Here is a 24,655-nt window from a genome sequence, read left to right on the forward strand (position 1 = left end):
TCCCTTTAACTTGCTGTCTCCAGAGGTGACCTCCAATGTGAAGATCCTCATATGTTTTCTCAGGTTTCTTTGTCCTTAACTTAAACTTGGCTGTACTCTTCATTTTGAAACTCTCTTAACTCTCCTGCTCTGGTTCTCTTTCTAGATCTCTATACATTTTTGTTTTAACTCTTCTGGCTCCATTTTCTCCTTTCATTTTATAAAAATAGATTTAACCAGTGGTTCTCTAACCTCTATTCACTTTTTCCTCCTAGCATTCAGTTGCTTTTGTGGTTTCATATCTGAATTTTAAATGACTCCATATCCACAGTTCAGACACTTACAGCACAGCTCTACCTACATGTCCAGACACCAACTTAAACTTAGGTCTATATTTCTGTTGGTGGCATCCTTCCTCCTTTCATCTAAGGTCAGTGTTTTGTATTATTTTGGGCTCCTCCTTTTTCTTCCTTCAAGCAAAACGTTAGGTCTCTTCTTTCCTAGCATCGCTAGTACCCACATCGCTCTCTTCTGTTCTCAATGCCATGGTAGTGGTTAGATTGCTCCTATTACAATGAGTTGTCTGTCTTTTTTTGGTGTCTATGAACTGCTATATCGTCCTACATGTTGTTGCCTCTGACTTGTCCACTTTTATTTTCATTCGCTATGTTTTATCTCTATGCTTTGAACTGCAACTCCCTGCCATATATTGCTCTATGTGCTTCTTCGTTCAATTTAAAGAATAAGAGAGGTATGATATAACTCAAACAGAAACCAGTTGTTCTTGCACAGAAGCCATAGACTCCTATAAATTTTAATAGTATCTTAGTTTCCTGAGATCCTCTCTTATTTGGATTGAAAGCAGGTAACAAGGGAAGCAAAATCGTCTGTTAGTCTTATCTTCCTGTATTGTGGTTTCTCTGGGCTGGCTGCTCCGGTTGGAAGGAATGGCTCCTGAAGGGAGGTTTGATAAATGCTGTCTCTAGGGCTGTGATTGTTCTGTATTAGACATTAATGTATGTACTTCCCAGCCTCCCAGACATGCTTTACAGAATTCTTTATTGTTTTTCCCTTCTGGGGAGTGATAAGGTATAACATTTCTTATTGATTTTGGAACTGTTTCTGTAACACAAACAAATACCTATCTGAAAAACCTTGTACTAATCACAGAAAAATGTGATCCTGTGGGTCCCAGAGTGCAAGAATTTCCACAGCTATAAGTCCGTGGAGAGTTTTCTTCTTATTATTCAGGGGTCTGTTAAAAATAGTTGTCTCAATGAAAAATGAACAATGCAGAAGCAGGGTATTGGAACTCTTTTGGCATTAAGTCTATTAGAAAAACCCTTGCCTGCTCCATCTCCCTGTTAGTGAATCAAACCCTCAGTTTCCTTGGTTGCTGAATGTAGAAACTTAATGAAACTTCTTGCTCAATAGCCTGAAGAGGACTCTGAATCCCAGAGAGTGGCTATTTCTGGTCCCAGGGCACACGGATTGTCAGTGACAGAACATAGACAGACCTTCCTTCCTGCCCCTACCCCCACCCCTGCCATGTCCTGCCCTTGGGTTTAGTGCTTTCCTCCTACTTGCATGAAGAGATTGTAGTGAAACCCAGTGGGCTCACCCTCAAACTCATGGGACCCAGGACAAGAGTATAAATGGAAGCCTATATATTCTATATCTAAATAGAGAAAGTTATAAGTCAGGCTACAAGATGTTCAATAAAATGTGTTGACAAACATATCTTGATAATGAACTGAAAAGCCAGGTTTAAATTTTGACTTCTCAGAATCTTCAGGTTTCCTACTACAATGGGGTAGCGTGGAGAACTGGTTCCCAGACATGACCCATCCTCTTCCCTTCCCAGCACCAGCTTCAACGAGACTAGGAGGGTCTGGTATGGTCACATCCAAATTCTACCCACTGCCCCCTTCAAATAGCTGTCCCTTGGGCTTAGGTGGCACACACCAGCTGTGCAGGACAGACCTGGGAGGAGGTCCACATTGGCACAACAAGCAGGCCTTCTGGATGTTTGGGCAAGAAATTCCAGGATCCTCAGCACACAGAGAGTGGTCCAGAAGGAGGATGTGAGCTTCCCTTGGCCATGTAGACTCCTTGCTTCATGGTAACTGGTCACAGCTACAGTTGGGTGTTCAAGACAGGATCCCCTAACTTGGGTCTAAGAACAAAACTGAAATATATAAAAGATCTTGGACACATAGTTTAAAGACCCTTTTCACTCTCACTACACGTCGTCTGTTAGGGATAGCCCTTACCTGGTGTATACAAGTGGTATTCTGGAGGCACTTGTAGACTCTAATGACTAGCCTCTAATGTAGGTGGAAAAATTGCAGCCAATTTTTCCCCTATATTACTGGCCCGAAATGGCCCCTCCTATTTTTCCTTGTATTAAGTTTTGCCTTCCAGTCTCACTGCCAGAAGTCCATGTAAACCCTGGTACAAATTCAGCCTTTGACAAGCTTCTCTCTGTTGTGATCTGGTGCTGAGCAGTGAAAAGATGGAGAATCCTCAGGCTGCCTTTCAGTCCTCTCTTGCCTCTCAGAAGATCTTTTCCACAACTCTCAGATGCCCGTTCTCTCATGTCTCTTTTGCCTCTAACACCCCACCTTCTCATGCTTACTGTACTTTGAAAATGCCACCCCCGCCTCTTTTATTTGCCTCTTTCTTAAGCTGTCAAAACCCTCGTTGCTTCAGAGGAGCTATGTTAAGTGAAAAACTTTTAGCTAGATTAATCCAAAAGGACAATGTTGAAGGTGAAGAAGTCCATCTTCAAGCCCACTAAATTGTCTTTCTCCACCTTTATGTTGTCTCTATTCTCTTCTTCTCTCGGGAAAGAATACTAATAGGTCATACATAGCATCTTCCAAAGGCAATATAGCTGTGGAGGCAGGAAGTGGTATTCTGGGGGCACTTGAAAAGGCTGTAGAGGTCATGAGGGGCTGGATGTCTGCAAATTGCTCTCTCGCCTGCAGGTGGGAGACATTACATGTCCTGAGGATCACTTTGTAGAAACAGTGTAATGACAATAATTTATGCCCTGTTTGTGCAGATTAGGATTGTGTTCTACTCAGGGAAGCGAATTGTATGGAAGATTCTATTGAGTCTGAGCACGAAGCGTTGAAGAGCCTGTTTCCAACTGGTCACACTCTGCTGTTTCCTTCTTAGCTTTGCACCTCCTCACTCTCCTGACACTCACTTCGCTGCGGGACTCTGATGTGGTGCTTCTCTGTTTTCCACGTCTCCTTTCAGAACTGATCAAGAGGAGAGGAAACATAAAGATCATCTTTTCTTTCTAAAATAAACAATCTGTGGCTGCAGGAAAGGGGGCAGGAACTGGAGGCCTAGATATTAATCACATTGATAGTGTGCTTTTGGCAAAAGTGACATTTTCTGCCTGTTTATTCTGCCTGTGGAGAGAGAGGCCGGGAAATGTTTCGAAGTATGGACACATCAGTAACTGAGGACACATATGCTTGTGTTCAGTGAATCTTTCTCTCCCACCAGATGAAATGGCATGCAGCTATACTTCTGCAGTTCTTACAAAATAAATGAAATTACTCCCTTACTTTTTCCGGGGAAGAAAGTAAGAAATAATTTTAAGTATTAATATAACAGAAGTCTTGAAGATGCACACGGTGCTTGAATTTTCATAAATTATTTGTCCTTGTAGGAAACTTTGGAGGCTGAATGCTGTGTATAGAGTTGAAATTGTGAAGTTAGATAAGGTTTAAATCTGTTTCCCCATGTGAAGGGCTATGTTGCTTTTTCTCTCTAATCTCATTTTCTTATCTATAAATATAATGGTAACTTTCAAATCTTTCTGGGTTATTATGAGAATCAAATTGGAAAATTTATGTGACATGTCTGGCAGGAGTTGATGCTCAGTAAAATTTCGTGCTCTTTTATGGCCCCAAACTGCCAATTGCCTAATCAATACCCATATCCTCTTTTATTCAGTATCAGAACACTGAATTTATTCAGATGGCAACGTGCTCAGTAATGAGACCACATTTTCCAGCATCCTTTGCTGTTAGATATGGTCAAGTGACTAGGTTCTAACTAATGAAATGTAAGAAGTTATTAGGTGGGAATTATGATAAAGTATCTTAAAAGGGTGACAGTTAACTAATGTAGACTTTTTAAGTCTTTAACTCCCTACTTCCTCTGGAAAGTAGACATGAGGGCTGGAGTTGCAGTGGCCATCTTGGGTCATAGGCAACCTTGAGAGTGATGCTGAAAATTGTATAGAAAGATAGGTATCTGGATCCCTAATGATACTGTGGAGCTGTAGTACCAGACTGCCTACCTTTTTCTTCCTTCCTTCCTTCCTCCCTCCCTCCCTCCCTCCCCTCCCTCCCTCCCTCCCTCTCTCTCTCTCTCTCTCTCTCTCTCTTTCTTTCTTTCTTTCAATGTGTGAGCGAAATATATTTCTTACTTGTTGAAGCAACTGTGATTTCTGGTCTCTCTTATAAAGCAATGGAGTGCAATATCTAAACTACTTTTCCCCTATACCTATATGCTCTTATTTAATTCTCACATTTATCTTGTGAGTTAGTATAGTTCTATTTATTTTACAGATAAAGAAACTGAAGTGGAGAGAGTAAAATTGCCCCACATCACACAGTTATTTTGTGCCATTGCTAATTTCTGAGTCTACTTATTGCTCTTTCTGCTATGAAGAATGATCTTGGGGTTTCTCCAGACCCTTCTTCCCCATATCTTATAGAAAACCATTAAATAATGGCTAAGAGTTGAAACTCTGGAGTCAGCCCACCTGAATTTGAATCCTGCTTCTGCCATTTACTGTTGGAAAACTCATGCGCACAGTGCTTAACCCCTTGGGGCACCGATTTCCTCCTCTGCAAAATGGGTATAACATAGAGTATGTTTTGAAATTAAATAAATCAAAGTATATAAAATGCTTAGAGAAATATGTGGTATATAGAAAGCAGTATTAAATGTTAGTTATGATCATTCCTTTTTTTCTACAACAGGCGACAAATTCACACACTGAACACAAAGCCTCTGTTAGGACCATAGCTGATGTTTGAATGATTTATCACATTTCTATCAGTGTTACAGGCTGTGGGTCTTCTTAGCTAATCCTGAGACCTTCCTTAGAGCACATGGGGAAAAGTGGAGGTTCCATTTAATGGCATCACAGAAGGGCTGGGGGGCAGGAAACTCTGATGGTGGGAAGTGAAGTCTTTTATTGAGGACATGGGAAGGGGGACCGATGGAAGTCTGGGTGGAGGACACCAGGGCATGGAGACTAAAAGGGAAATACAGAGTAGAGGCTCAAAAATCCATGTTGACATCTTTGGATAGAAAAAGATGAAGGAACTGAATCTGAATCCTCAGGTAAATCCTCTGCTCCTCCTCCATTGCTCAGGTCTCAGTTCTGAGGCAGCCACACCAAGCCATCATGCAGGAGCCACTGCTTAATAGTCTATGTTATCTCCTTTCATCTGGGAACTTCTGTTTGGTTTAAGTTATCTATTGTTGTGTAATAAAAGCCCTAAATAGAGCAGCTTAAAACAACAACCAGTAATTTAGTTTGCTCAGGAACTTGCATTTTGGCCAGGGCTTGAAGGAACAGCTTTTCTTGCTCCACACAGTGTCATTTGGGGACATTGAAAGCTGGAGGTGACTTGCTGGCTGGAGGCTGGAATTATCTGAAGGCTCACTCACGTGTCTGGAATTTGATGCTGCCTGTGGGCTGAGACATTAGTTGGCACTCTCAGGCAGAACACCTACACGTGGCTTCTCCATGTGACCACTTGCCTTCCTCACAGCATGGTGGATGGGTTCCGAAAGAGAACATCCTGACAGAAAGAACAAGGCAGAGAACAGGTGCTGTTTTTATGACCTGGCCTTGGATGTTACTTACCACCATATTCTTTTGCTTGAAGTAATCCTAATTCAATTCCTAAAAATTTTCTTCTTTCATATGTTTTTTATAATATTACTTATTCTGGTCTATACTGAAAGTACACTAATCATCCATGAATTGGGGTGCTTTTGTCATTAATACTAATAATTCCTTCTTTCCATGTTTTTTTCCTCTCTTTGCCATTTTTCTCCGCTTCTGGGTGAAATTCTTGTGTTTACCTTCTACATATGTTTTGATTTTCTGCGTTTTCAATTCTACTCTTTCAAACATTGATTTAAATTCCATTTGGTATTTTTATTCTATCATTTCTTTAACTCTGTAAGCTTCTTGTATTATTTATTTTTATGTTTAATCCTTTCATCTTTTATTTCTTAAAAATCAAGATTTTGTATTAATTTTGTTAAGAAAAGCAACTGCTGCCTCAGTTTTTTTTAAATTTTTTAATAGTAAATCTTTCTCCCAAATTCCTTTTTCCTAATTTTTTGTGCTGTGTCTACTTCTTTCTTTAATGCTACGAAAATACTTTTATGGTCCTTAAGTTTTCTTATTTTGTTTTCTGTTTGCTCATCCTTGAATGAGAAGACAATTATTCCAGTATGGTAGTGATTTTTAAAAGTATGGCTGTATTTACAGTTAGGTTCATTCTCCCACATGTTAAGCTCAGGGGCTGGTGCTTTTCGATAATGCTCATAGAGATCTTGTGGACTGGGGAGATACTGAGAAGGACCTGGTGTCCTGAAGAGTCACAGTGAGGAAAACTTATCTCTGTGAAGCTTATTCTCTGTGCTTTGGAAGTTGCTTCACCAATTGCCAACTTTTTGGCAATCAAAGTTCACCGAAGGACATGGGCTGGCACCTATGGATGTCGCCGCTGTCCTGGAACAAATGGCCAGTGTGTTGAAGGAGATCCACCCTAGCTGAGAACCATCACTATAGAGCTTCTGGAACATGACTTATTCCTGCTATTCCCAAGCCAAAGTATGGATTCTGAGCTGGAAGGCAGCTCAAGAGATCACTTCGTTCAGCTCTGTTTTCTCAGACAAGGAAGACGTTACTATTTGTATTCAGTAAATAAGGTAAGATGATGAAGAAGAGGAAGAAGAAGCAATTAAAACTTGCCTATTCATTTATGAGAGTAGGACTCAGTTTCTTGTCTTCTGGAGCTTCCCCTATATGCTTCTTAGTTCCAGCTCATTAGTAGATAAAATCTGTTCACACAGGAACCTTGGTTGGCAGGACTTCTCTAATCTTTCTCATTTGAGCAAGAAGAAAATGCTGAGAATGATTTAATTGACTTATAATGTATACATGTGGGCGTTTTTGCCCTTGGAGTTTATGTCCTCTGAAAGCCATCAATTCCTTGTTCATTCTGCTCTGTGGGAGGGAGAGAAGATGAGTGATGGGGAGGGATGGATGTGGATATTTCTTTGCTGACTCGCAACTGGATCTCATCAATGTCAGAGAAGAGCTGGTTTTGAAGAAGCAGGAGGAAGAGGGAGTGTTGCTTAATTTAAATTCAGGGTGTTTGAGAGAGAAGCCACAGCTCCCAGACAAGAAAATCCTGGCTGGCCTGTTGAGTAGCGAGTGAGCAAAAAAATTGTACTGGATGGACGTAAAAATAGTGCAAGGGAGATAGCTCAACTCTGTGTGACCTCTGAAATGATAGCTTTTTGGGAACTGCATAGTAATTCTCTGAGTGTTTGAATCTCAAGGGTGTCATTAAAGAGCAATTAGGGGCAGCCCTCTGTGGTATCAGGACCTACATCTCCTCCTGAACCTTTCTTCTCCAGGGAAGAAGAAACCACTTATCATATACATTTGGAATATACTAAAGGGAGAGCAGAGCAATAAACAAATTCTTCCCTTATTTCTGCTTATCTCCCCTCATAGCAATATCTGGCAAAATGGTTTTCACTCCATGGGTGATAAAGAGAATCCATCTCAAATTGGGTTGTTTAGCCTATGAGATAGAAGGACACTTAACCAGAACTGGCATCCACTCCCATCTCTAGCTGTGGGCAATTATGATCGTCTCTCTATTGTGTGCACTGCTCCATGGAGCAGGAAGCTTCTGGAATATGTAATTCCTGCCCTTAGGGGCTTGCAATCAGATAAGAAAAGTAAGAATAGTTGAGAAAGCCAAAAAAAAGGCCCGCAAAACAACAACCAAAAGTCTCAAGATGGTCCATGCTAAATTCCTGCGGAGTGGCTGGTAAGGAAGGTGTCTGGGGTGAGGGCTGCTGTGAGTCAGGCTGGGAAGAAAAGGTGGTAACAACATCTCATCTGATCATCACAAAATTCCTCAAGGAGGATGTTATTAGTATCCTAATTATATGGATAAGGAAGCAGAGGCTCAAAGAGCATGAGGTGAAAAACTTGTATATTCTAAATGTCAGGCACTGTAATCAGAATTTACAACAAGGTTTTGTTTAATTCCCACAAGAATCCTATGACATTTTATCGTCATTATTATCATGAGTTTTACTACTCTAATTTTACAGCCAAGGAAATGAATACTTAGCACAGTTGAGTAACCGTCCCAAGACCATGCGTCTAGTCTATGACTTCAAGTCCTAACCTTTTTCCTTTATCGCCACATAAATATAACATCAACAAGTAAAGAAGAAGTGAGGAGACAGTCATGGCAGGGGGAGTAGCACAGGCTGAAATGTACCTAATACGTGTGGAATGTACCTGGTATGTTTGGGGAACAACCCCAAGTCTGTGATGACCACAACAGGCTTTCTATGCAGGAATAGTCAGAAGATAAGAAGATAAGTTTGAGAGGTGGTAGGGCTCAGAGTTGTTTTTTTTAATATAAATTTAGCAGAGATGCATTAGATGGGTGGAAGGGGTGAATCTGGAACACAGCCAGATCACATTGGCAAGTATCACAAATGTCCAGGAATGAATGAGAGGCGCCAAAAAGGGAAGGCCAGCTAGCCTGCATTGATTGCACTTGGCAAAAGAGGAAAGGGTGGGGCTTAACGTGAGCATCAAAATTTTAAGTACCAGTGACTGGGAGAAATAATGAAGAACAGAACAGGTAAATTCAAAGAGGCTAATTTTTTTTCTTTTTCCTAAGTACCTCATTTTAATTGCTGGGCTGCTCTAGGAATATCAACGATCAACACTACTTGGCACACTTTGATGGAAGCAGATATTATCAGCATTGCTGTATCAAAAATCAAATAATACCCTTAGAATAATGGAGACACTTATTGGCCAGGAAATTTAGTTCCATAGTGGTTGAGCATTTGGCTTTTCCAGGGTGAGTCGGTAGCCTCAAAGCATCTAAGGAAGGTTTATTTTATCAATCAAGTCATTATTTTGAAGTTCCTCTCAATCACTATCTGAACAGGATCTTAAATTGGCTTAACCGCTAGTACTAGAATTATTGGAAAATGGGAGGAGGGGGACATAGAGGTATGAAGTGAGTTTGCTGATATCCTTATTCATCCATTTATTCGATATTTATTTGTTGAGCACCTGTAGTCTTCCATGAGCTCTTCTAAGTCCTGGGCACACAGCAGCGAATAAAATGCTCATGGAACATTCAGCTGAGGACCCACTCCCTCAGCTGACTGGGCCAAGAGGAGGATTACAGTGTGAGGTGCTCGGGGTGTGAGCATACATCCTATGATAATCTCACAGATGCAGTAGAGACCATGCTGAAGAAAATGTCTGCTCTTCTTTTGAGCTGCACATTTTGGCTTGAGAGTTAAATTTAGACTCATAGCCTCTGCTTTGGAATGGGGTGTTCACATGCCCCTTGTCCTTTGCGGAGGGAGTTGTGATAGAAGAGACTGAGCTGATCCTGGACTCTTGCTCCCACCCAAGCCTGAGAAGCCCTCTTCCTTCCCCTCTTGCATCTGACACTTCTGGGACCTGAGTCTTGTCTCTGTGACTGCAAGAGTACCAATCAAACTTGGGAAATAATTTTCTTGGAGAAGCTTAAACCACAAGAGTTTATATAAAGGACTCTTTATACTTCAGCACACTGAGTTTAATTTGGAGGAAGCGTGCAGCCTCCAGATAAAGCATCTTATTCTTTATATATTTATTATCTTTGCCATGTTCTATTTTAGTGAACATGAAAAACAAGACTTTAGCTTAAATGGAGAGCCAGTTTTTAAACTTATAAATGCCTCAGTCCTCAATATTTTTCCCTTTCTCCTCCCTCCCTCCCTCCCTTCACTCCCTCCCGATGCGTGCCGCCGCCGTTTTCGATGAGCGGATTTTTGATGGAGGACGCCGACATAGAGCGAGAATTGTTTGAGCGAGTCCGAGACGGACAGGAGGCGGATTGAGATTGATGCCGATTGATTCACGAGAGCTTTTCAGTTCTCTGGGCTTTCCACATTGCTTTCCTTTCCAGGCCCCTACCCTCTCTGTGGGTGGTTGAGTAGAACTAGCGCTGCACTAAGAAATAAAAGCCCTGTGTTCAGTCCTGGCTCCTCCATTTATTAGCATCATTGGACAAGCTGCTTAACTTTCCAAATCTCACATTTTTCTTCTATAACAAAGGAATGATATCACTTCCTCAGAGAATTACTGTGAAGACCAAGTGTGACAATTGATGTGAAAGGCATGTAAATTGCACACACTGTGTAAATGTTTGGGCCCATTTCAGTTTGCTCTGATCCAGGAGTCAGATGATCCACATGTTTCAGTGTTTCTTATGGTCGGGTGCCACTGGCAACCCACTGGCAGGGATTTGGGTCAGTTGATGGATATAGGAGGGTAGGGGTCTGTGAAGAAGAAGGCAGGAGGAAAGTGGTGAGGAGTATGAAAAGCAAATAAAAAGGAATTTTGTAGAGAAAGGGCTGCAGGCAGATGATGGGGCTTGTTTTGGGAGGGTCTTTTTGAGACACAGAGGTTCAAGTGGTGTTGCTTTGGATCTCAACACACAGATCAGGGAGAAAGCTCTTTGCACCTCTGCACAGAACTCAGCGTGGCTTGGGCTTGGTGAGGGCTCGTGGGAAGGAGGTGTTCTTCTCTGGAGTGTCAGAGGTAGCCCTGCCTCAGGCATCATGCTGTCAGAGGGCACAGGCAAGAGCAGATGCATCAGACTTGAGTCACTGTCTTTTCAAGTCTTTCTAGGAGTGGGTATGATGGGGCTTTGAGGAGAACAGGGTGAGGGCTATTCGTAAGCTCTCAGGAGACATCCCTTGGGTCTCATCAGAAATAACTGGTAAGACTGACAGGAGGCTGAAGGGCTTGTGCTATTCAAGTGGAAGTAGAAGTTAGTGCACTGGGTTATTACTCATCTGTTACACAGGATAGTGAAACCTGAAGAAATGAAATGAAACAAAAATAGGAGATCATCAATTTAGGCAGCTCCAACATTAGGGTAGAAGCAGAAAGGAATAGATTTTAGAGTTAGATAAACTAGATCTCAAATCTGTGCAACTCTGGGCAAGTCATATTGTCTTTTTAATGCCCAATTTCTTCATCTTTAAAATGGGAATAATACCACTTACCCCAAAGAGTAATTGGGAAAATTAGAGATAGTAGATATGGTCAGCACAGCAGAATACCTATCATGTGAAAGCTAGTCAAGAAATTATAACTCTCGCTATTAGTGGCATCCTGCAGGCCAGGCCATGTATTCCAATGGTGGCACTGCAGGGAGTGGAACAAGCTGACGGCCTTGAGCTGATCATAGGGAGACCTTGTCCCACTCCTCAGAACCTGGGGCAGTCGGAGAGCTCTTAGATATTCCCTGGAATTTAGGCCCAAGATACCAGAGAAGATCTGCAGTTGGGCAGGTAGAAAGTATATATGTACTTCAGCCCACCCTTTGGTCCCCAGGAAAACCACATGTATTGGCTTCCTATTGCTGCTGTAACAAGCAACCATAGATTTAGGGGCTTAAAGCAACATAAATTTATCTTTTACAGTTTTGGAGGCCAGAATTCAAAATGGGTTGGCACGCTGTGTTCCTTTGGAGGCTCTAAGGGAGAATCTATTTCTTTACCTTTTTCGGCTTCCAGAGGCCATCTGCATTCCGTGGCTTGTGGCCCCTTCCTCCATCTTCAAAGCCAGCAGTATAATATCTTCTAATCAATTCCGTGACTCTGCTTCTGTCGTCACAACTCCTTCTTCTGACTCTAGCTCTTCTGCCTTTCTCTTTGCTTTACAAGATCCCTTGCGATCCCTTTGGGTTCATGCACATAATCTGGGAAAATCTCCCCAGCTCTAGACTTTCACTTAATCACACCTTCAGAGTCCCTTTTACCATAGAAAGTAACACATTCACAGGTTTTGGAGATTAGGATGTAGACATCTTTGGGGGGCATTATTCTGTCTTTCACATATCTCTCTAGGGTGAGACTTGAAAGCAACTCTCTACTCTGAGATCCAGTTTTGGACCTGGGGCAGGATTGTTTTTGCCCTAGCACTTCCTCTGCAACTCTACTGGTATTTTGTGTGTCTCTCACTCATCATAAATAACTTTACATGCAGTGATTGTGTCTTGTTAATCAACTTCTTATCCTTTTCCTCTTAGTGCCTAGCATTGTGCTTTGTCCATAGTGGGCGTTCAGTGCATATGTTTGTCAAGCAAATAAAGAAATCACTTGATTTATGCTTGACTAATCCTAGGCCATGACTAATTTTGAGGGACGAACTCTGAAAAAGGCAAAGGATTCTAAGTATGGATGGCTTATACAAAACCAGGACTCACTGAGCTGGTTCTCTAAAGGGGTCTTGGAATTACTGATCTTCCAGAAAATCCTGCTGATTAGTTATGTTAAAGACACTCGTGCAAATGATGGGCTGCCCTCTCTCTTTCAAAAGGTCACTACGGGAGAGATAGAGTTGTCTGAGTTAGGATGTAAAGGTGGTAACTTATGTGTTTCTCTTAAAAACATTGAGATCTTTGGAGTTGCTTTTAAAATATAAATATATTTTGTAAAGTTATGGTAAAACTAATATGAGGAATATAAAGCCTGGAGGTAGCCAGTCTCTGGTATGGAAGGAGTGATTATAAGAGAAATAAAAGAAAAACTACAAGAGAAATAAAGGAGAAGAGGCACTGAGTAGTCAGAAGGCCTAAGAAAAGAATAGAGGTAGCCTGTATATCAGTCTCCTATAGCTGCTATAACAAAGTACAAAAATTAAGTGGCTTAAAACAATGGAAATTTATTCTCTCACATTTTGGAGGCTAGAAGTCTGGAATCAAGTGTTGACAGGGCCAGGCTCTCTCTGATAATTCTGAGGGAAGGAAGGGCTGAATCCTTCCTTGCCTCTTTGAGTTTCTAGTGTTTTCTGGCAATCCTTGGTGTTCCTTGGCTTGGAGATGGATCACTAACTCAATGGCCATCTTTTCTCTATGTTTCTTCTTAGTCTTCTCTCTATTTGTCTCTGTGTCCAAATTTTACCTTTTATAAGGGTACAGGTCATATTGGCTTAGGACCCATCCTAATGACTTCACTTTAACTTGATTGCCTCTGTAAAGTCCCTATTTCCAAATAAGATAGCAGTCTGGACTTCAATGTATCTTTTTGGGGGAGACACAGTTCAATGCATAACAACAACCTGTTAGATTGAAGATGGCAGCTCAAAGACTAAATTGGGATGAAAAGTTGTCAAAGACAAATGGGCAAAAAAACTACATAGGAAGAATGAATAATCAGGATGATTTCAAAGGAAAGAATGGGTCAGAGTGAAGAACCAATGGAATACAGTATTTCTTAGTGTCATACCTTGGTTTTATTGATTGACATGATTTGAGATGGGACTCTAGACAAATAAATAGTCACAAAAGCATGGAAATAACTGGATGTGTCAAGAAACTGGGCAGTCCATATTGGCTGGAGGTAGTTCTTAGGAGGCAGAGGGAGACAAGGGCAGAAAGGTAGATTAGGGTCAGATAATTGGGGGCGTTGAATGGCTATTAAAGAATCCAAACTTCAGTGCAATAGGGAGTGGGTCCAGGAAGGGTTCTGTGCAGTTCAAAGATACAATCAGAACTGAGTTTAAAAAGTTTAATCAAAACATGATGGAGGTTAGTCTGAAATAGGGAGAAATGAGATGTGGCCTTCCAAATAGGAGGCTCGTGTAAGAGACTTGATGAGAGATGACGAGGGCTTGCACTTGGGTGATGGCAGAGGGCTGGCCTACAAGGGGGACCATTTGAGGTATATTAGTTTTTCCTAGGGCTGGATTCGCAGCTAAGGGAAAAAGATCTGAGTGTTATTCACTTTGCACATATCACTAGAAGGTCTGGTTGGAACAACCAGCACCCTTAGACATTTGAGGCAGTCCAGCTAAGACAACCTTTTCTGAGAATTTCTGTGAATTTTGAGACAGTCAAGAGAGATTAACTCAAGAAATGAAGAGAACTGGAGAAGAGGAATGAATGATCTACATATTTGAAGTAAGCCAGGAAGCCAGATAATGTTCTTTGATAAGTTTCCTGTATATGGTCCCTTCACACTAAATTAGAAAATTTCACAGTCTAAAAGAACCTTCCTGTGGAATGTAAAGACTTCAGTCCATCGATCCAAAATAATCAAAATCTCTAGAAACACTCATTCTTATTGTGATACCATGTTATTTATTTTTCACGGAAGAACAGATGAAAAAAAATTTGTATTGTACTGAATTTTTGCTTTATTTTCTTTGGAATCCTTGCAGGGTACAATGGATGAAGTGACAACTGCTAACCCTCATCTCTGGTCAAAATAAGCAAAACTTTGAATCAGAGTTGGGAGTTTTCCAAGATACATTATCAAAGGACTTCTCATTCTGTGATTTGAATTCCCTTCTATCCTGTGACTAGAAGACCACTCTTTTTGCTGTTTTTAGTCCTGATTCACAAGGACTTTAATACAGTGCAAAAGACAACATACATGTTACTAATATCCATTTTTAGAGCCTGAGAAATCCCTTTATGTTTATTAACTTCACTAGCTCTGCCAGGGAAAACCACCATCAGGGCATAAGCTAAGAACACAGGGCTTGGAAGCATCTAATTTGGCTAAGGTGCTTTTCATGTAATGAGTTATCTCTGAAGCCTCCTTGTCTTTTGTTATTAGTCCCTGGTGGAGAAAGGCAGGAAATGATATGCTTCCATTGAAGAAGCCGTGGTGTGGTGTTGCTGGCTTCTGGTCTCAGGCGTGGGTCAACCACAATAACTTTGCATTTGGAAGTTTCCTGTCAAATTAAATTGTAGAGCCTCAAGATGTGCCAAATATACTAATTGGTGGGCTTTGTTTTGGAATGTTGCCCCTTTAGACGCTGAGTTCACTATCTTAGTTGTCCTTTATTGCAGAGATGGTATCATTGATTGTTAGACTGAATGACAAGAGGTGATTTGCGAAGGCTGTGCCCAGCCTGGCCAATGCTGACCTGATGCTTACAAATTTTGTAGCATGAAGATCATGGGAGTACAGAGAGAAGACCAATCTTTAGGAGATTTTTCTTATTTAGAGAGCATTGTTCCTCCAGTTTACTGCCAATGTCCATTGTCTCTCCACACCATCACTGATCAAGTGTCCACAAGAGAGAAATGAAAAGGCTTCTAGGAATAAATCGTGAGCAGCGGTCAAAGCCCAAGACAGGGGACAACTATTCTGGTTCTAGCTCTCGGCTCCTGGTTTGCTGTAAGTAATCATGCCACAGGGTTTGTTTTGGTTATGCTACCAGGGGCTCCCAGATGGGACCGTTTTCTATTCTTGATCTCTTTTCTCCTAAGTGGCATGTCTTTTAGTCTCTATAATTTCTCACAAGGCCAAGAAGAAAAGAAGAAAAACAACTAGTGTTTGTTGAGAGCGTACTATTTAGCAAGAATTCTTCTGGATGCTTTAGTTACCTCCTCTAATCCTAAGCATGTCCCTGCCCACTGTAGCTATCATTATGTAATTTTAAAGATGAAAAAACTGAGGCTTGGAGTGGTTGAACCAATTGTCCATGTTCTTAAAAGTTTTAAGAAACCTTAAGAGCTCAGGTTAGGATCTGGATTTGGCATTTCTCTATGTCACTGTGCTGCCCCTATCACTTTGCTCTCTGGGCCAGCTGACAGAAACCTCGGTTACCAAGAGCTTTTACCACTAGTCTGTGCAGTTCTAGATGAGTCTGCCTATCCTTTGTGCTTGGTTTCCTGGTTTAAGTATGGAAATTTTGACTCACTTCATGAAGATCTGCCAGAACTAGAATTTGTTGTGAAGAATGAAAATTTTAGAAAATATTAAAGTTTACTTTTAAGTCTGCCAACATTAGATACCATTGATTGAGTGCTTTTCTTTTTACTTCCCTGTCCCACGTGCTATGCAAACCAAGTGAAACAGGTCTGGTCTCAGATCTCTAGGCACATGTGACAACCACTTAAGCCAGATTAATTTTAGAGAATAAATAAATAGGAAAAAAGAAACACATCAGTGATTATACAAATACAAACAGATAGGAGCATAAACAAACTGGTTAGAAACAAAATGTTCTTGTAGAGAGAGGAGTAAAATTATCCTGCAAAATCTTGAAAGAGAAAGAGAATGTTTAGGTTAGAGTGTGTCGCAATAGGGAGAGCCACCCATTCTTGTTAAATTTTCTTGGAGGTCATGGACAAGTTTGAATAAAGGCTATTGGTGGGCAAGCATCCTACATATGAAGAAGGAAAGGTCTGATAACATGCTATCTTCCATGAAATAAGCACATTCTAGGCACTCACATGTGCTGTTTTATTTAATTCTAATCCTAAAGTGGTATTATTAATCCTATTTTATGAGGGAGGAACTGGAAGCTCAGAGAGGCTATGTATTGTATTAAATATTACACAGCTTGTATATGGCAGATATGGGTTCTCACTTGGGTGTTTCTGACTCCAAAGTTCATGTTTTTGCTACGCTATGTACTATTCTGCTTTGAGACAAGAACGGGACATGTTGGAAAGAAAGAAAAGAAAGGCACGATCAGAGAGTTGAGTGATCCCAGAAAAGTGCTATAGTTGGGGCATGTCTTAGGTATTTTGAGATGTATGCTTTGTAGTCTAGCTTCTGATCTGTAGGTGATAAGAAAAGAAAACCAGAACTGAAGGCTGTGAGTTGGGAGGTGCATTAGAATCCAGTAAGACACGAGAGGACTGTCCGGCCCCCGGCTGGCGGAAGGGAGGTGGTGGATGTGAGGGTGTGTGGTAATATCACATCATGATGTGTTAGAGTGTCCTCTCTGTTCCCTCATCTCCTTACCAAAATTGTAGCCAGCCTCAACGTCCACCTTGAATATCACCTTCTCCACAGACCCTTTTTTGATTCCACCAAACTGCTGCCTTGTCTCATTTCTCTGGATACCCATAGCCCCTTTCTCCCTTTTTTCATGGACTTAAAACATTCAACCTGATTTCCCAGTTATTATGATTATTTTTACATGCCATGTACATTCAACTAGTAATCTTCTTCTGGGCAAAGGAGTACTTTATTTATTTTGGGGTTCCCATGGCAACAATGTTTGAGGAACTGAATAGAAGAAACAGTGGGTCGAACAATTGGGATGTGGGCCACGTGAACAGCAGGGATGGAGCCAATAATAGTTCTTGCCTGAGAAGGGGAATATATTGGTTTAGCCATGACTTCAAAAATCTGAAGCTCTTTTTGGCCTCAAATTTTCCTTATCATCCCTCCTATAAGCCATGGGGAATAATATTGCTTATTTTATTCCTGTACGTACAGGAGAAATGGTGGAGAAGAAGGAAAGAAAAATATCACTTATATCCAAGGCAGTAGATGTCTTCGAGAGGACGACTCAGCAGCCTCAGAGGGACCTCACAGAGGGACAGACAATTGCACCGCTAAAATGAAGTGGTTGGTAGCTAATGGCCCCTGCCTTCTTCTAGTCCTCTTCCACCTGAAGAAAAGCCTGAGTAATGGAAGAGGGTAATCTTGTTTTTTTTTTTAATTCTAAAAATGTGCCCTTGGATAGAAAGAGGAGCCTGCACTCAGGAGCTTTGTTGCACTCTTGAAGTTGAGAGTTGGGAGACACAGGATTTTACTGAGCACTTCAGAAAACCTACCACTAAGCTTACAAAGAGTACATTGTTTAGGAGAGGAAACGACTTTATACTACCTTGTCTGTGTTCTCTTGACCTTTCAGAAGAGCCTTGGGGCACTGAGGGGGTAGAGTGGCATGTTGTGCCCTGATTGTTTTAAAGCCAGTTCTTGTATGCAGAGGCTGATTTTTTTTTTTTTTTTAAAGCTCCAGGCTTGAGCTTTCTCTTTATTTCTTTGTTCCTGTGGCATATTCCTTTCCTGCGATATGCCATGTGCATCATTTAGACATTTGGCAATAGCAGAGAAGTCAGAGTGTTTGCATGGTAGGTTCGAATATGAAGCTGGGGGTAGAGAAAATAAGAGGAGATAGAATTGAACATTAGGGACAGAAGAGGTGAGGAAGGACAGCAGAGAGAGGTGTGTCCCTGGGCTCCCAGCATGGCTGATAAGGGGAATTCGGACCCTGTGCTGTCTTTGGACTGTAGCTGCCCTCTGAATCTGCATTCAGATCTGCCTGTGGTGATGGCCTCTTTCGATCCCCTCCCTACTCCTCTCTACTACATGTGTTCATTTATTTTCTTGGCTGAAGGGATGGGGTTTTCCTGCCTACCATGCTTATTTCTGATGGCTTTGCTACCCTGATTATTTTCCTTTCATGGGGTACTTTCTTAGAAAGACATTTTATTATAGATGGGCAGCAGTTTTTCTTAAATGACCCTCTATAGTGGAAATGTAAGAGAGGATGGCTTGGGACAATGGATTGTGGGCAGTCAGCCTCCTGGTCGAAAGTTGGGTCTCAAGGCCCAGAAATTGGCAGGGATTCGAGACAGCAGCAGATGAGAGTTCCCGAGGAAGCCAGCTGCTGGCCTCCCAGGGCTTTATCAGGCACATTTTTCCTGAAATCACTTCTGAAATGACCCAGACCACCACGGCCTTTTTGAGGTGAAGACCATGTGACACAAAAGAGGACTGGATTTAAAGGATTTTATGGACATTCTGTTAATGTAAATCCAATTTCCTTCACCGTAGAGGATGTGGTTGGAACTCTGAATCTATTTTCTCTTGCCTTTAGAGAGAATTCATTAAGGTGATGTGCAGAGAAACTATATGCTACATTTCTAGGACTGAAGGCATTTTAATTTATTTGAAAGGTGTTCCTTCTCCAGGCGACTCTTCTCTGCTCAGTTCTGTTCTCTATACCTCCCTGGCGAGGTCTGTGTCTGTGAGTTTGGAGACGATGGCTATATTGTACCTATCTGGTTCGCTGACATCCCTTTAGTGATGGATTTAGTGACGATGGGAGGAAATACTGCCTTCTGTCTGCCCCTAACATTTAGGGCACCCAGGGCACGAATACAATTGGAGGTACACATACCATATGTTTAAATATTGAAAAATTATAAACCAAACTATGGCCGAAGCTTGGCCAGCTTCCCACTTGGGAGCCCTGCAGTTCAGTCCCTGGGACCGGAAGCAAATGCTCCGTAAGTTAAAGAAGAATGCTCCGTTGGGGACCAGTCCTGCTTCCCGTGAATCTGAGCAGTAGTATTGTTCTGCTGGGGTTGGGTGGGAGCTGGGCCCATGCCTAGGACTCGTGGCTGCTCACTAGAACTCTCCAGACTCAGGGTAGGAACTATAGACCAAGTCAAGCTCCTAGAGAGCTGGGAAGGGCATATTGCCCCCTACTACACCTCATTTTTTGAGGGAGGTTTCAAATTGTTCTAACCACCTCTAAAATGATCCCACTGGAGCGGAGGAGAAGAGAGGGAGAGTTTGTGGTTATTTGGAGAAATTAGTTCGCCCAGACACGCCAGACAGATAACTTGTCGTTTCAGATATAAACAAAAGCAAAGGCAGAGGCTGTGATCTTCTTTTCTCCTCCCCAGTCATCTAACGCAATCACTTCACAGGGCTCTCAGTCCCTAGTGCTACCTGGCCTGGGGGGCTCATTCAGCCGTTACTTCTTCTCCTTTGATTTCCCTTTGCTCAATAAATTACAAACTTTCAAAAAACTTTCTCATAAGACTAAAAAGAAAAAAAAATCTTGACGTTTTGGAGGAGGTCTAAGGCATGAGGTCCTGATCGGAGGTCTCTTTCTGTAGTTGCCCTGAGCCAGTGTGCGGGCCCCAGGCCCATCCATCATGGTCACCTTGCCTCCTTCTAATCACAGCCTCAATCCCACTTCTTGCCACCTCTAAGCCTTGAGTAGTCTCTTTAAAGCATTTCATATGTGCTGCAGCTGTGCTACAGGCTTTTGAGGGGAGTAAAATGACTATGTTTGGGCCAGGATGGAAGAGGGGAGATGGCTCTTTTGAAGCCAGAGGGCAGGAGGTAATAGCGATTATTAACTTTCTCAGGGAATGCTCACCTGCAGGGAAGAACCCACAATACTTATCCTGAGAGAAACATGTCTTGGCCATAAGGGTTTCAAAATTAAATTCCTTTATGAAGTGAATGCACTTTACTGAACCAATCACTACTTTTCAACTGTAGGTCTGGAAAACATGCAATAAAAGAAGTGGGAACTTCTGAGCTTCGTGAAACTGAGGACAGTCAACCCAGGAATAAGCAGGGGCAGCCCATGTAAAGTTAGCTTCCTTACAGGTGGGTCTTTGCTCCCGTTATACCCAGCCAGGGGCTCAGTTACCTTTAGCACGAGGTACTATAACGGTTACATAGCGCTGCCTTTTGTTATGTCCCATTGTAAGCATTAGGTGTTCAATGACTGCTCAATACCAGTATATTGAAGAATATGCATAACCTTTTTGATCAGCTATAAAACAGAAGCAGTTTTATAAATTGCATTTTTTTCATGAGCCTAAAATTCTTTCAAAACACTATGGCCCCTTCATAATGTGACAGTTACCCTCTTTTAAGATAAAAAAAATCAATTATGACTCGTAAGAGTAGACCAGATCTGACAATTATGTGCTACACCCCAAATCTCGGCGGCTGTATCTATAAGTACAAAGAAGAACCAGTTTTTCAACATAATTATAATGCTGGCTTGAGCCTAGGAAACAGTTTGGTTATTTAAGTAATATTTTGGAATTCCAGAGTTTATGCTAAAACCAAGTAGGTACGTGTGGATAGTTCAGTAGGTGGAAGTAATTTGTAATTTATCAACTACCTACCAAGTAGTTCTTCATCTTTAAAAGGAGAGATTGGAAAAAATGAGGGTGGAAGTTATGGGAGTGTGGTTGCTTTGGAGTTTGTGGCAGTTGTGAAAATATGTCAACAGATTGAAGGTGATATTTGAGATGGAACTGGTGTCTGACAAGAGAGCAGAGATGGAAAAAGAAGGTAGGAGATGGACAGTCTATTCAACAGTCCGTCCGACCCATGTTTTGGGAGCGCTGATATCCTGGGAATAGCATAGCAAGAAGAAAGAGGCAATAGCTACGTTGATTTTCTTCCATGTGCCCTCCTTTTTATCTCCATCTATAACTCCTTACCACATTAACTGATTGAAAAATATAGTTTTTCAAAAAGGGTTGATAAGTTAAATTTTTTTTTTTTTTTACTCAGGAAGCAGGTTTTATATAAATAAGCACTCAAATTGAATTTGTGAAGAAACTATCAAAATTACGTCTATAGTGTCACAGATGCTCAATGTGTGTTCATGTCACAGCACATATCAATCTTGTCATTTGATTTACCCCAGATCCTTGGAGAGAGTCACTATTAATGGCTAGACAGGCAGCTATGGGGCATGCCTTCATTCCTTCAAGGCGTGAGGAAGAGCTGATTTCAACAAGACTTCTTAACCACAAGTTAATCTATAACCTAGTAACCGAATAGTACATTTTTGAAAGTTCAGTTTTTTGGGAATAACTCTATATGACTTTGAATTTATACCTGTTTGCAGATGACTCTTGAGTTTACCTTGTCTCTCCTAGTAGCATTCTGGTTTTGAAACCCAAAAAATTAAGAACTAAACTTTGATGTTTTAATATAATGTGCAGTCATTCTAAAAGGAAAAGAAGTACTTGTCAAAAAGAAGTAATTAAATGCTGACAACACACATGGCACACAGAATTAAAGGGAGCTGCCCAGTTGTTTACAACTTGCATTGTAATTTGAAGCAAATTCAGAGGCTTCAGAAACAGGTTTTTTCTCCTTCTCTGAAGTATGTTTTGTATTATTGTGGATTTACTGAAATTCTAAGATGCTCTTAACGAGTTTCATGCTAGCCAGATGAAGGAGCCAGAGCACATTTGTATGTACATCGTATGGGGAAGTAGAGAAGCCACCAGAAGTCAGTTTCATTATTCTCTTTTCTCTTTCTCATTTTATTATTCCAGCCAAGGACCTGGAATGTCTTGGTAGATTAAACAGATGTATCTATCGACTCAGAACTGAAAGACACGATGTGTTCCTGTCTGAGATTTCTAAGAAAGTATTGTGATGAGATTATTCAAATCACTTAGCAAATATAAGAAGTGGGAAATGCCATCATAAATTCAGGAGCAAAGACAATCATTTTGAGGATTGTCTGCTCTTAATTAATTGAAATGATAATGTTGATCTGGTTGGAGCACTTTTATTGAAAACTCTAGTTTTATGTAGTGCCAACCTATTTTATATAATTTCCTTTGAATTAATTTTCATTTTCAATTCGAAGTGCTCAATCTGTTTTGTCATTTAAATTTAAGCCTAGTGATAAAGAGTTGAATTATTTCTTAGTTTTGTTGGATTTGGATTTTTTAAAATGGGTAGTCCCAGTAGTCTTTCTAGAAAGATTCTACATAAAAGTTCTTCTTTATACCACTTTTCTTTATTTTCTGAAATAAATCAAATATAGCTAAATATGTTATACCTCATTATATTAGTTTTGGCAATGTATAATGGGTCAATGTGAAAAGAATCACACAAAGAATTATTGGAAATGTTGCAGATTTTCCTTTGGAAGAGGATGAATCATTTAGGCTATCTTACCCTTAAGTCTTGTTAGAATTATATTAAGTTACTTAAGCATATTCCCTGGAATGGCCTGATATTTCATCACATTTTAAAGCATGTGTTTCCTTTCTAAAGCTGTGAGCCTTAATATTGCTGGGGCTGGAAATAAAAATTTCAAATGTCAAAAATTTCTCACACTGCATTTTCGAAGAGAACAGACTTCACTGATATGAGTGGTTGATGCTTTAAAAGTTCCAAGCAAATGTTCGCTTTCAACTGAAATTCTATTCCATCTGCTTAGTGAATCCACATGAAGCACATTACCCTCATGCCACACTCATTCTTCCCTCAGCGTAGGTCCTTCTCTAAAGACCTAGGACAAGTACCCCACTGAACAACACACCAAATAGGAATCATTTAATAATGCTATAGGTTCCATTTCAGTGTATTTTTCTCAAGGCCTTGGTGAAACCTGGAGTCTCTAGGTTTCCTAGAGAGACATAATTAGGGGTTGTGGGAAAAGGAACCTATGACCAATCTAATCTGTTATTCCTATCAGGCAAAATCTTTTGATTCCTTCCTCTATATGATAGTATGAAGTTTCCAGTATCTCAACTTCACTTAATAGAGCCCACGTCTTAGTCTAGGTTTCCATCAATAATTGTAGCACATAATTAGAACCACTGTCAACTAATAAAGCTATCACATTAAATCCAGGACCCTCACAAAGAAAATTTGTAAGTACAACTTTAGCCTGTTGTAAAATGATGCTTTTCCTCTTTAGTAGAGCACTCTTTTTACCAGCTTTTTATTATTATTATTATTATTATTATTATTATTATTATTATTATTATTATTATTTTTTACAAAGAATAGAGCACTCTCTGTACACAGATTTCCAAGATTTTTTTTTTTGTCTTGAAAACTTAGCAAAGTCCTATAATTCCTTTTTTGCATGTGAGCCCTGTCTTCCAGATTTGGACTTCAGAAGTAAGCACCCTCAGCCATGTTGGGATCTGACTCTAGCTCTAGAAGTAACAGAGGTGACAGTGGTATGAAGCATAAGAAGAATTGGTGTGCTGATCATTATGTGTTTGCTTCTTCCCATCCATTCTATATCTCTTCTATGTTGCTCTAAACTTTCTCAAGCTGCCCTAAGACTACATCACCTGGCCTCCCTTGACCACTGGCTTCTTATTGGTTTAGATCAATGGGAGATGGAGGATCTTGGCGGGTGAAGGAGAGGAGAGTTCAGAGTTTTATTTTCTCTTCTTCCTTCTTTGCCAGGGTTTTGGCTGGAACTGTATTCCTCCATAACCTGTTGAGAAGCCCTCTTCTTCCCAGACAGCTCTCATTGCATTCTGGTCACACCTCTCCCTTTTCTTGCTTTTCTGAGCTTTAGGCATGATAATGGCTTTCTGTTGTTAGCACTGGGTGCCTCAGCATCCTTTATTGGTTCCTCAATTCTGTCAGAGCTCTGTAAATAATTTTAAATTAAATTCTCTTCAGTGAAAATCCTTTAGATATTCTATATGTAACCTGTAAGGACCCTAACTGATAAAATTAGCTTTTATTTTCAGATACCTCAATCAGGTAAGACCGTTTCATTTATATTGTGCAATCAAATGATAAAGCCCTCATCATATGAGAAAAAAATAAGTTGCTTTAGCTACAATGGGATGGAGCTGGATGATTGGGGTTTCCTAGTTCAAATCCTTCTAGATAACTTCACTCCAATCCTCGGGGTCCCATTTCTTTCCCTCAACATTGCTCTAAATTTAACATGAAAGTCCTGATGAATCTGTGAATTCAATCGGTGGAGTTTGTTTTTTAGGTACTTTGGCTTTATGTCTCTTAAAGATAAAAGATTCACTTA

Source organism: Pteropus medius, unplaced genomic scaffold, assembly GCF_902729225.1.
Source record: "Pteropus medius unplaced genomic scaffold, Ma_sr-lr_union100, whole genome shotgun sequence".
NCBI classification, from domain to species: domain Eukaryota; kingdom Metazoa; phylum Chordata; class Mammalia; order Chiroptera; family Pteropodidae; genus Pteropus; species Pteropus medius.